Source organism: Pangasianodon hypophthalmus, chromosome 10 (assembly GCF_027358585.1).
Source record: "Pangasianodon hypophthalmus isolate fPanHyp1 chromosome 10, fPanHyp1.pri, whole genome shotgun sequence".
NCBI classification, from domain to species: domain Eukaryota; kingdom Metazoa; phylum Chordata; class Actinopteri; order Siluriformes; family Pangasiidae; genus Pangasianodon; species Pangasianodon hypophthalmus.
The window spans coordinates 19,296,617-19,306,371 of NC_069719.1; positions in this window are offsets into that span (position 1 = coordinate 19,296,617).

Here is a 9,755-nt window from a genome sequence, read left to right on the forward strand (position 1 = left end):
TATGGTCTGTTAAATAGATTTAGGATGGTCAAATGTCTTTTTCCAACCAAACACTGAGAACAGTGTTGAGTGGCTCTTTTCCAGAGACTCTATTACCTTTGTTAAATCATAATCAATTTTAGTGAAAAAATGATTTCAGACAATAAAGTACTCTTTGAAAAACTGAATATATCAGGAGAAATTGTTCAGTGCATAAATTTAACATGCAATTTCTAAGGCACGACAGTTCAGCAATGTGATTAAATGGATTCTTCAAGAAATATATTTTAACTCATACTGATGGACACGATTTTGCACTGAGCTGATGGCCGAGGGTGAAGATCAAAAGCTCGCCTACCTGTCTTACAGGATGTGAATTAAAAGCTACACCAGTACTAAGCAAATTTAGAACATCTCATACCTCCTAACTCACTGCAGCAATGTTGAAGTAACACTGAATGTCACTTTTCCAGGGTGCAATTCTTACTCATGCTGACACATTAGACCAACGCAATTGAGTTATTCAGGTGTACAGCCCACCTCAGATTATTACTAGAGTCTGTAAGGAGCAAAATCTCATCTTTCTCTCTCTTACACACGTAACACAAAATTTACACACACACATCCTGCCATTAATCTGTGATAATTACTTATGATACCGCAGAGGTTCCTGCAGCCAGATGAGCTCTGCATGACGTGGAAGATTTACTGTGTTTACAGTCCCCAGGTCACTTACAATAAAGGTTGCTAGCCAAGTGCTTTATGTTTTTTTTCCCCCCATGTTTTAGAATAACTTATACCGCAGTGCTGTCCCTTTATAAATTTGGATTGTTCTGAAGGTGTTGATTAATTTTCTATAACAGCATGATTCTGGGATGGCATGGTAGGGCAGTGCGCGTTTTCCCTCTGTGTCCACTTGAGGCTCACTTGCTTACTCCCAAATCCCAAATTCATGCTAGTAGGTGGATTTACTACTCTAATTTTCTCCTAGGTGTGAAAGAGTGTGTGAATGTGTGTGCAGGGTTGATGGGATAGGCTGTGGATCCTCTGTGACCTTGACCAGGAAAAAGCTGTTACGGAAAATGAATAAATGAAACACAGCTCTAAGAGTAGCATATGCAGGACAGTGGGGTCCGAAAGTCTGAGACCACACTGAAGGACTGCAAATTTTGTTTCATTTAAAATTGGAAATAAACAGAATTTGGAAAGATTTAAAACTATTAAAGGAAATAGACACACTGAAATACCAAAACTGAGTACATGCGTTTATGAACACAAGGCTAGGCTTGAAATTGAATACTAGTTCAGTATCTTGAATATTCAATATTCTGTACTATTTCTAAAAAAATATTTTTTTTGAAAAAAAAAAAGTCTCATTTTCCTTGAGTCTTTTCCCTTCTGTTGAAGTACATGTTCAAATAACATAGAAGGATTTGATCTAACATCATTAGGATCATCAGGTTTTACACAAAATTGTGTAGTCTATACCAGAGAGACATACCGAATACTAAAGTTCTGAAATTCATGTAAATTGTAAAAACAAAACAAAATTCTAAGATTCTAATTTCCTCCCAAATGATTGCTGGTAATATAATTTGTAATTTGTAATTAAGTTAGAAAGGAATGCAGAATAGAAGCATTTTCACTCGTGGTCTCAGACTTCTGGACTGCACCGTAAGTAAATATAAATAAATCACTAATTTGCTGTATATTAATGTATAATATTAATATTAATATTTCTAATATGTTATTGTTTCAGTATTAACAGCTATTTCACAGAGACTTGTATGATGGATGCTTACATAATTGAATCCCATGAATTGAAGTGTTGTTATTTAACAAACATTATAATATAATGTTTTATATTATATATGTATAATTGCAGCGACGGTAGTGCTTTCTGTAAACATTTATTTTGCATTTATGGAAGGAAACTGCACTGCTGGCATTTGTAACAGAGGTAAAGCTGTTGCTTTTGGTATTCCATCATGGGGAAGTCTTCCAGGCAGAGCACTTGTGCTGTTTCACGGCTGCAATTTTTTTTTCCTCAAGAGATACTTAAAAAAAGAGCTAGGTAATGATTGTTTTTAAGTGATATAATGTAACTGATTGGAAGGACTACCTCATTTCACAATAAAAGTTAGAAATAGCAAGAAATGACACATGTACACAGATTATAACTCTATTAATGAAGGTTTCCAGGTCTAAGGACAGCAGGATGTTTCTTTATATGTCTGTAAGCATTAAAGTCCTGTAGTCCTGTGGCACCTTCCTCTTGTTCAAAATATACATTCACATGCCTGAGTGCTAGAAAGCATAAGGAGAAACAACTTGTATGTCAGACCAAAAAGGTGGTGGGCATTCATCAGCAAACTAAACCTTCTCAGAATTTGATGAGAGCAGAGTGGACAATTTTTTGTTGAATGTTACATGTATGTGTGTGTAATTTAGTAGTGTGTGTCTGTGAGTATTATGCTTGAGATGTGTGGAATGGCTTTGGTTATGTGGTAAAAGATTTTTTCTAAAAAAAAATGTTTCTATTTTCTTTCTATTTTCCCTGTCTGTCTTTCAAAACCTCTAGTCACTGCTTGCTATGTGTAAATAAGTGTTTGAATGATTGGTAGCATTTAAAGTAAATTGGTGGATTTAAACTAAAGCATGAGCTTTCACATTAAGTTTATTTCATTCATCTTCAGTAACAACTTTAGTCGAGTCCATCCCAGGAACACTGAGCAAGAGGTGAGAATACACACTCCTTCACACATAAGGGCAATTTAGGGTTGCTAAATCCAAATAATTGTTTTAATGGAAGGAAATTGTAGAACCCAGTGGAAACCCACACAAAGCTAACCCAAGCTCAAGATCAAGCTGAAGAACCTGGAGCTGTGAGCTGGCAGTGACACCTGCTGCACCACCCTGCTGCCCACTTTCACATTTATGAAAACATTTCTCACTGTTTTCACAAAACATTGATCATTTTGTTTTTGTATACAGAAATTACAAGCATCGTTTCTCTCTAAAATCGCAGTGTGAACATGCTAAAAAAAAAAAAAGCTGCATTTCCAGTAGGCTTACGGCTTGGAATGCTTGCTAGATAAGTAGCTAGTTGTTAATGTTAACGTTAGTGCATACTAATACATTAACAGTAGGCTTGGCATCTCTAGTATTACTGTACAGGTATGACTGTAAGACCGAATGAACTTGCCAGCTAAGCCATATATCTCATACTGGCAGTTCCCTGCTCTGGTTACCAATTAAATAGTGTAGTGTCATGCATTTCTTTGCATCTTTTTTAAGTATCTTCTTTTTGTCATGCAAGTATTCTTGGTTTGCTTTTCGCGGTTGCTATTACGCTTTGTTCTGGAAGTGGTGGGTTTTGTGTAATTGGCTGATGGTCTTGTATTGAGCATGCAGTGGGTCATTCACATCACCTTCTCTTGGTAGATCACATATATGCTGGTCCTTCGACATCATTTTGTATATAAACACACTGAATTTGACAAAACGGTTGGGCACCTTTATATGCTTCACTTAGAAGTAGAAAGAAATAATCAATGATAAAGTGAAAGCAGTGGCTGGATTCAACCCCAAATTCAAACACATTTAGCAGGATGCCATTTTGTGCCTAAATAAACTGAGCCTGACAGAGTATTGGGCATCATCATAGCTTTGCAGTGTTGAGCACAGGCCTGCACTTTGTGTAAAAAAGTTCAAGTGGATGAGTGCAGGCTAGCACCGAGGTTAATGTGCTGTCTGTTCTCTTCTGTGATCGGCGTGACAATGCGCTGATTGTAATTGCAGAGCTCTAATAACGAGGAGGTGCTCTGGTGCTAATTAACTCTCGGAGGCAGATTACAGGAGGAGAGGCGAGAGGCAAACAGAGAGGCGGCCCACTCTCTGCTCTGAACACACACACACGGCAGAGTTCATAAGTTCAAATGGGCAACTTTGAAGAAATATGTATACTAGCATACTAAATTCAATGGCACCTCTTCTTGTGCAGACTCAATAAACATTTGGGGCATACAGAATATAGAGATTCTATTATAATCATATCCTACCCAATTAAACAATATGTAAAAATATTTGCCATAGACCTAATAATTTAAAGAGAAAACAACTTCAGATGAACTAGGATGAAAGCATAATTGGTTAATTGCCCATGCTCACCCTTCAACTTATCTAAACAGTTTCTATAGTAACAGAGGACTTACAATGGTGCAGGTGTGTATCTGAGAACAGTTGGCTGCATTTTGAAACACTACATCCCCAGTGAGCAAGGCTGCCAACTACAACACCTTCAGTGTGAGGCTCATGCTTTGGGGTCCTGGGTCACATTTTCATACCACCCAATCTCATTTTCAGGAACTGCCTCATCCTGGTCAGAGTTGCAGTGGATTCTGAGCCTATCTTGTCAACACTGGGCATGAGGCAGGAATACACCCTGGCTAGCATGGCTGTCCATCGCAAGGAATCATACACACACACACAATCATGCACATTCACACCTAGCAGCAATTTAATTTGGCCAATCTACCTACTGACGTGTTTTTGGGAGGTGAGAGGAACCCAGACAACCTGGAGGAAACCCACCTGGACCCTGAAGCTGAGGTGGCAATACTACCTATTGTGCTACTGTGCTGCCATCACCCAAACACATCACATCAAAACATGAAAACCCTATAATACTCCCTGATTAAGTCAGTTTTTCTCAGCATGTCACACTGGCTACATTTATATGCACATTAATATTCCGATATTAATCAGAATTTGGCAATATTCTAATGAGTATTGAGTCACGTAAATGCCGTAATCCCATTACCCAATTCAGAATAAGACAATATTCTGATTCCCCAAATTCCGATTCCCACCTCTGGAATATGTCTATTTAAATCGGAATTTTTTTTTGCATATAACCACCTCAGAAAATCCCCTTAAAAGAGATATATGCGCATGCTCAGTCCACAAGGAATTGTGGGTGCTAACAGATGCTTAGCTATAGGCTAAGTATTTAGGAATGGCAACTCAGGCAACACATATAAACATCGTATTCAGAATATGGCTGTGACCGGAATATAAACCTTAAACAGAATTTGATGTGCATGTAAACGTAGCCACTGAGATTTGTTCATTCAAGAGCTTTTGTGGTCAGTAAAATCAACTACCTCCACAAAAACCTTTCACTAAATTAAGATGGCTGTGTGTTATTTTAGTAAAGTTTTGGGGCTTGGTAATAGGTTTGGTTAATAATTTAGAGCTGCTAGTCATGTTCACAACATTGTCCTTGTCAAAACAAAGAATACTATAATCAGTATTCAGTGTTCAGTTTCTAGCTAGCTAATTTTAAAAAACTTATGAAAAACTTGGTAACACTTTACAATACAGTTCCTTAATTAATGCTTAACTACTTACTAACTTAGCAGTAAGTAATCAAGTGTTACTATAATAGTTCATCAATTATTGTTAGTATTGCACAAGCAAGAGTGCGGTTATACTTAATATCGGCATGGCTGTGTTTCACCACAGGCACAAGGCCATATCGAGTATGTGATATTTCAGACACAATATGGCCAAATGTTCTGTTTATTTTTGCTCCACTAGTGGAAACAGATCCTGAAGAAGCCAACTCTCAACTTTATAGCATGTAAACTAGCTGGCTAGCTGGCTCACTTTGATTTGTACATTCCTGTTAAAGGCGCTTCCGGTGAAATTGGTTTCCCTTCTTCCTCTACATCTTCAACTGATAAGAGTTCATATTGTAAGCCAGAAGTTATATTCTGGAAGAGTATCGTTTGCCATATCTGCTGATGATGTGGCTAACTCTATTGTAGTAACTGTTTCAAAGTAGGAAGTAGAATTTTACGTGGTGAACACAGACGATCGGAGTGATGCACACAGTGACTTCCCAGTATGGTTATAAGAAATATAGGCACTCTTGGAACGCCGCTCAGCCAAGAACTAAGACTTCTTTTATAGTGGTTCAAGAGGAAGTAGTGAGTGTAATGGAGGAAGTTTTTTTTCTTCATAGTGCCTTATTGTATTTTAAAGCACTTTATTCTAACACTTTTTGCTTTATTGTTTGTGTTTTAGTGTCTGCTTTTATGGTTGTGTTATGTTTGTTCTTATTGTTTTATTGCATGTTTTCCATCATTTGATTTTAATACTCCTTATCATTTGAAAGGTGCTAAAGTAAATACCACTAAAGCCAGCTCTCTTTGAATCTCAAATCTTTTTGGTGCTGTCATTTTAAGTCTCTCTGCCTTGTAAGTTCATTCGTTCCCTGTACAGTCACCCCCACTTACCCTCCACTCTCACTGTGCTCAAAGTCTCATTCCAGTCCTGATATTTGATGCCAAAGCTGGCAATACCTGCACCGACTTTTATGAAGTTTTTTTTTACTTGCTTCTTGAATGAGAACAAGAGCCTAGAAACGGCACGTTCCAATTGGTTCCAATAGAGTGATATGAATTTACATTGATGCAGTGGTTGCTAATGGGTATTTTTAAGTGTCCATGAACTCAAAATGGGTGCTTCAGAGTAAACGCCTAGCATGTTTTTTTACTAACATAAAACACTAAATTTTACAGAGCGATCAACATTAACATTAACACTAACATCCTAACAAGGCTACTGCAGACGCTCTTGGATATGTAAATTAGCACCTGCTACAGAAGTTCCGCAACGCTACATTATTATAATTTTACCATTTTCTCATTTCGGGGAAAACTGAAAAAAATTGATGACTCATACTGTACTCAGCCAGTTTGTGTCTAATCAAATGCTCTCTAGAATGCGTATACCCCGCCCCTGTAAACAAGCTGTTAGTATTGCTCTAAAGTAGCAGTGAGTTAGCACTAAAACACGGTTGTTATAGATTGGATCATGCAGCTTCCCACACTTTATTCCCTTTCTAAGTCATCCCTTGTGACTGGACTTTATATGTATGTGTGTCTGCACTCATTTACCTTTCAAAGTCTTGATAACTCTTTGGACCACCAACAGTTAAATCAAGTAAATGTCCACAAGGTATGACTCATTAGAATTGCTGTACTATGAGGCTTCTGCTGGAATTTCTCTATGCATGTAGGCTGGAGTGGTAACGAGGTGTGTGAGATATAGAGTGGCAGCCAAGAATCATCTTTTAGTGGAAACAAGGTGGGGGAATCTTTTGAAAAAAAAACCCATGGCACCCAGCATCATGCTTCTATATTTAATCGAACTGGTGTTGCATTCCTTAAACATAAATAGAATTATAGTCTAACACCAGTTTCAGAATTGCAAATATCCCGTGGGCTGCATTTGAAACCATGTCTGTGGGGCCAACTTTGGGTCAACTATTTGATTACTAACCAGCAGACTTTCAGCCACCTTTAAATCCATTTTGCCAATGTTTGGCCAACCGTCAAAATAGCAAAATGTTGTTAGCCCAATGTAATTTTGTCCAGTGGGCCAACAATCTGATTATAGGGGCCCACAGACTTACAGCTTTAAATCCAGCTTCTGGCGAACAGTCAAAAATTGTGTCATTCTTTTCTATATAAGTATTGTCACTACTGTCAGATTATAAATTAAACATCTCAGAAGCTTGTGGTAAAGGTATTTATTGAAAATGTAAACCATGGAAAGCCACTGAGCTGTCATTCCTGAACTGTGCCTTATCTGTTTTTGCATTAAGGCATATGCATTTAACCAAGAATACACAGTATGCCTGTGATCACTGCAAAAATAAATAAATAAATACATACATAAATAAAAATAAAATACTGTGTGTGCCAAAAATGTCAATCACTGGCCAAATGGCCCACATTACACTGACAAAAACAGAAATCTACCATTTAAACATCTTGCTCATGTTTTACTCCTGTATAAATAAAATAAACCTAGAGTGCAACATTGCAAATAGGAGCTGGAAAATAATATTTAGGAAAATAACAGATGAAACCTTGATTGCTAAATACATCTCTTTAGCTGAACGATAAAAGGTGCCACTAGTGCACCATTAAAGGTTTTCCAACCTTTTTAACAACGCTGACTGAAATGCAACAAGCATCACTTTTATAGACCAGTGTGTGGGCAGTGGAGGGGAGATAGGGTCGCCATTACGGAGATTATAGTCAAGCCATTTTTATTTATATTATTATATTATTAATGAAACTAAGTTATACTTATCATGTAGGTCTTTATGATGTGTGGATCTTCTGGGATCTTTTATGCATTGCTGGGTTCAAGTATCAAACTATCAGTCTACAGCCCAGTGGTTTTAAAGTGTGTATACACTGGTATGAACGACTAAACCAGGTTATTGTACTGTCTGTCAACATAAAGTCAGCATTAATTACATAACTGTCGTGTAAAATGGAGGTCATTGTTCATCAGTTTTAATTTCATTCAAACTGCGCATGAATATTCTATTACATTTTAAGAAACTAATATTTTCACCAGCTAAAATAATTAGAGCACAGATTTTGTAAATCCAGTGACACACAACACATACTGAATCATATCAGAGGTATATTTAATCACACTTACATAAGCCTAGATAACCTTAGATAAACAAAAATAGGACAAATGACTAATGACTATCCCAAGCACCAATTCATGCTATCATGCTTAATGCTTTTGGACATTTCCCAATGTTTCTGAGACAAGGTTATTAGAAATCATGCCTCATGCTTATGCCACAGTTAAATATGGTGTTGCAGATATGGTGTTGCAGATGATTATTGAATTTAAAACTCAGCTTTAAATTCCATGGTTTCTCAGTCACAGACATTACTGATGATATACTTGGTTACATTAAAATTTCTGCTATGAATGTGAAGTCACAATTATATCATCTTTACCCAAAGAAATTTTATGTCTTTTACTAAAATTTCTTATAAATGTCTGTATCACCATAACTGCAGGTACATATGTGAAATGGAACACTGAAAATAGAAGAGAAGAATACAGTCATGAATACATTTTTATCAAAGCAACAGTCATAATTCAAGTGATAAGTACTCACACAGAGAGCTGTTGATTCAGCTGTCGATCTGTAATTGTAATGCTTGTTGTGAGGTAAGGTGTTGGGCCACCAACAGCTTCAATGCATCAGGGCACAGATTTGTCAAGTCTCTGGAACTGTTGTTGGGGGATGAACACCAAGCCTCCAAAAGATATTCCCGCAGCTGGTGTTTTGATGATTGTGGTGGAGCACGCTATCTAATACGTTGGTCCAAAATCTCCCATAAGTGTTTAATTAGATTAAGATCTGTTGACTGGATTTTCATCCTGGAAGAGATCACTCCCATCAGGACAGAAATGTTTCATCATAGGATAAAGGTGATCACTGAGAATAACTTTGTGTTGATTTGCAATGACTCTGCCCTCTAAGGTTCTAAGTAGACTCAAAGCATTTCAGTAAAATGCCTCCATAAGAGAGCAGCAATTTCTTCCGTTATTTCCCTATATGACTCAATATCAGTTGCCATATACACTCCACCTTGTTGCTCAGCTCAGGACATCCCTCTGCCCCTCTGCCCCTGCAGAGGACACCATGGGTGTCACTCTGTCTCCCTGCTCTGCCTCGAACGTCATTATGCCACTTGGCTGTTCTTTGGAAGTTGCTCCGCCTTCCTGCTCCTCTGAGGACATCACTCTGCCTCCTTGCTCAGCTGCGGACGTTGCTCTGCCTCCTTGCTCTGCTGAGGACATCACTGCTCCACTGTACTCCGCTGAGGACATCGCTCCTTCCCCTTGCTTCGCTTGCGTCGCCCCCACCTCTGGCTTCGCGG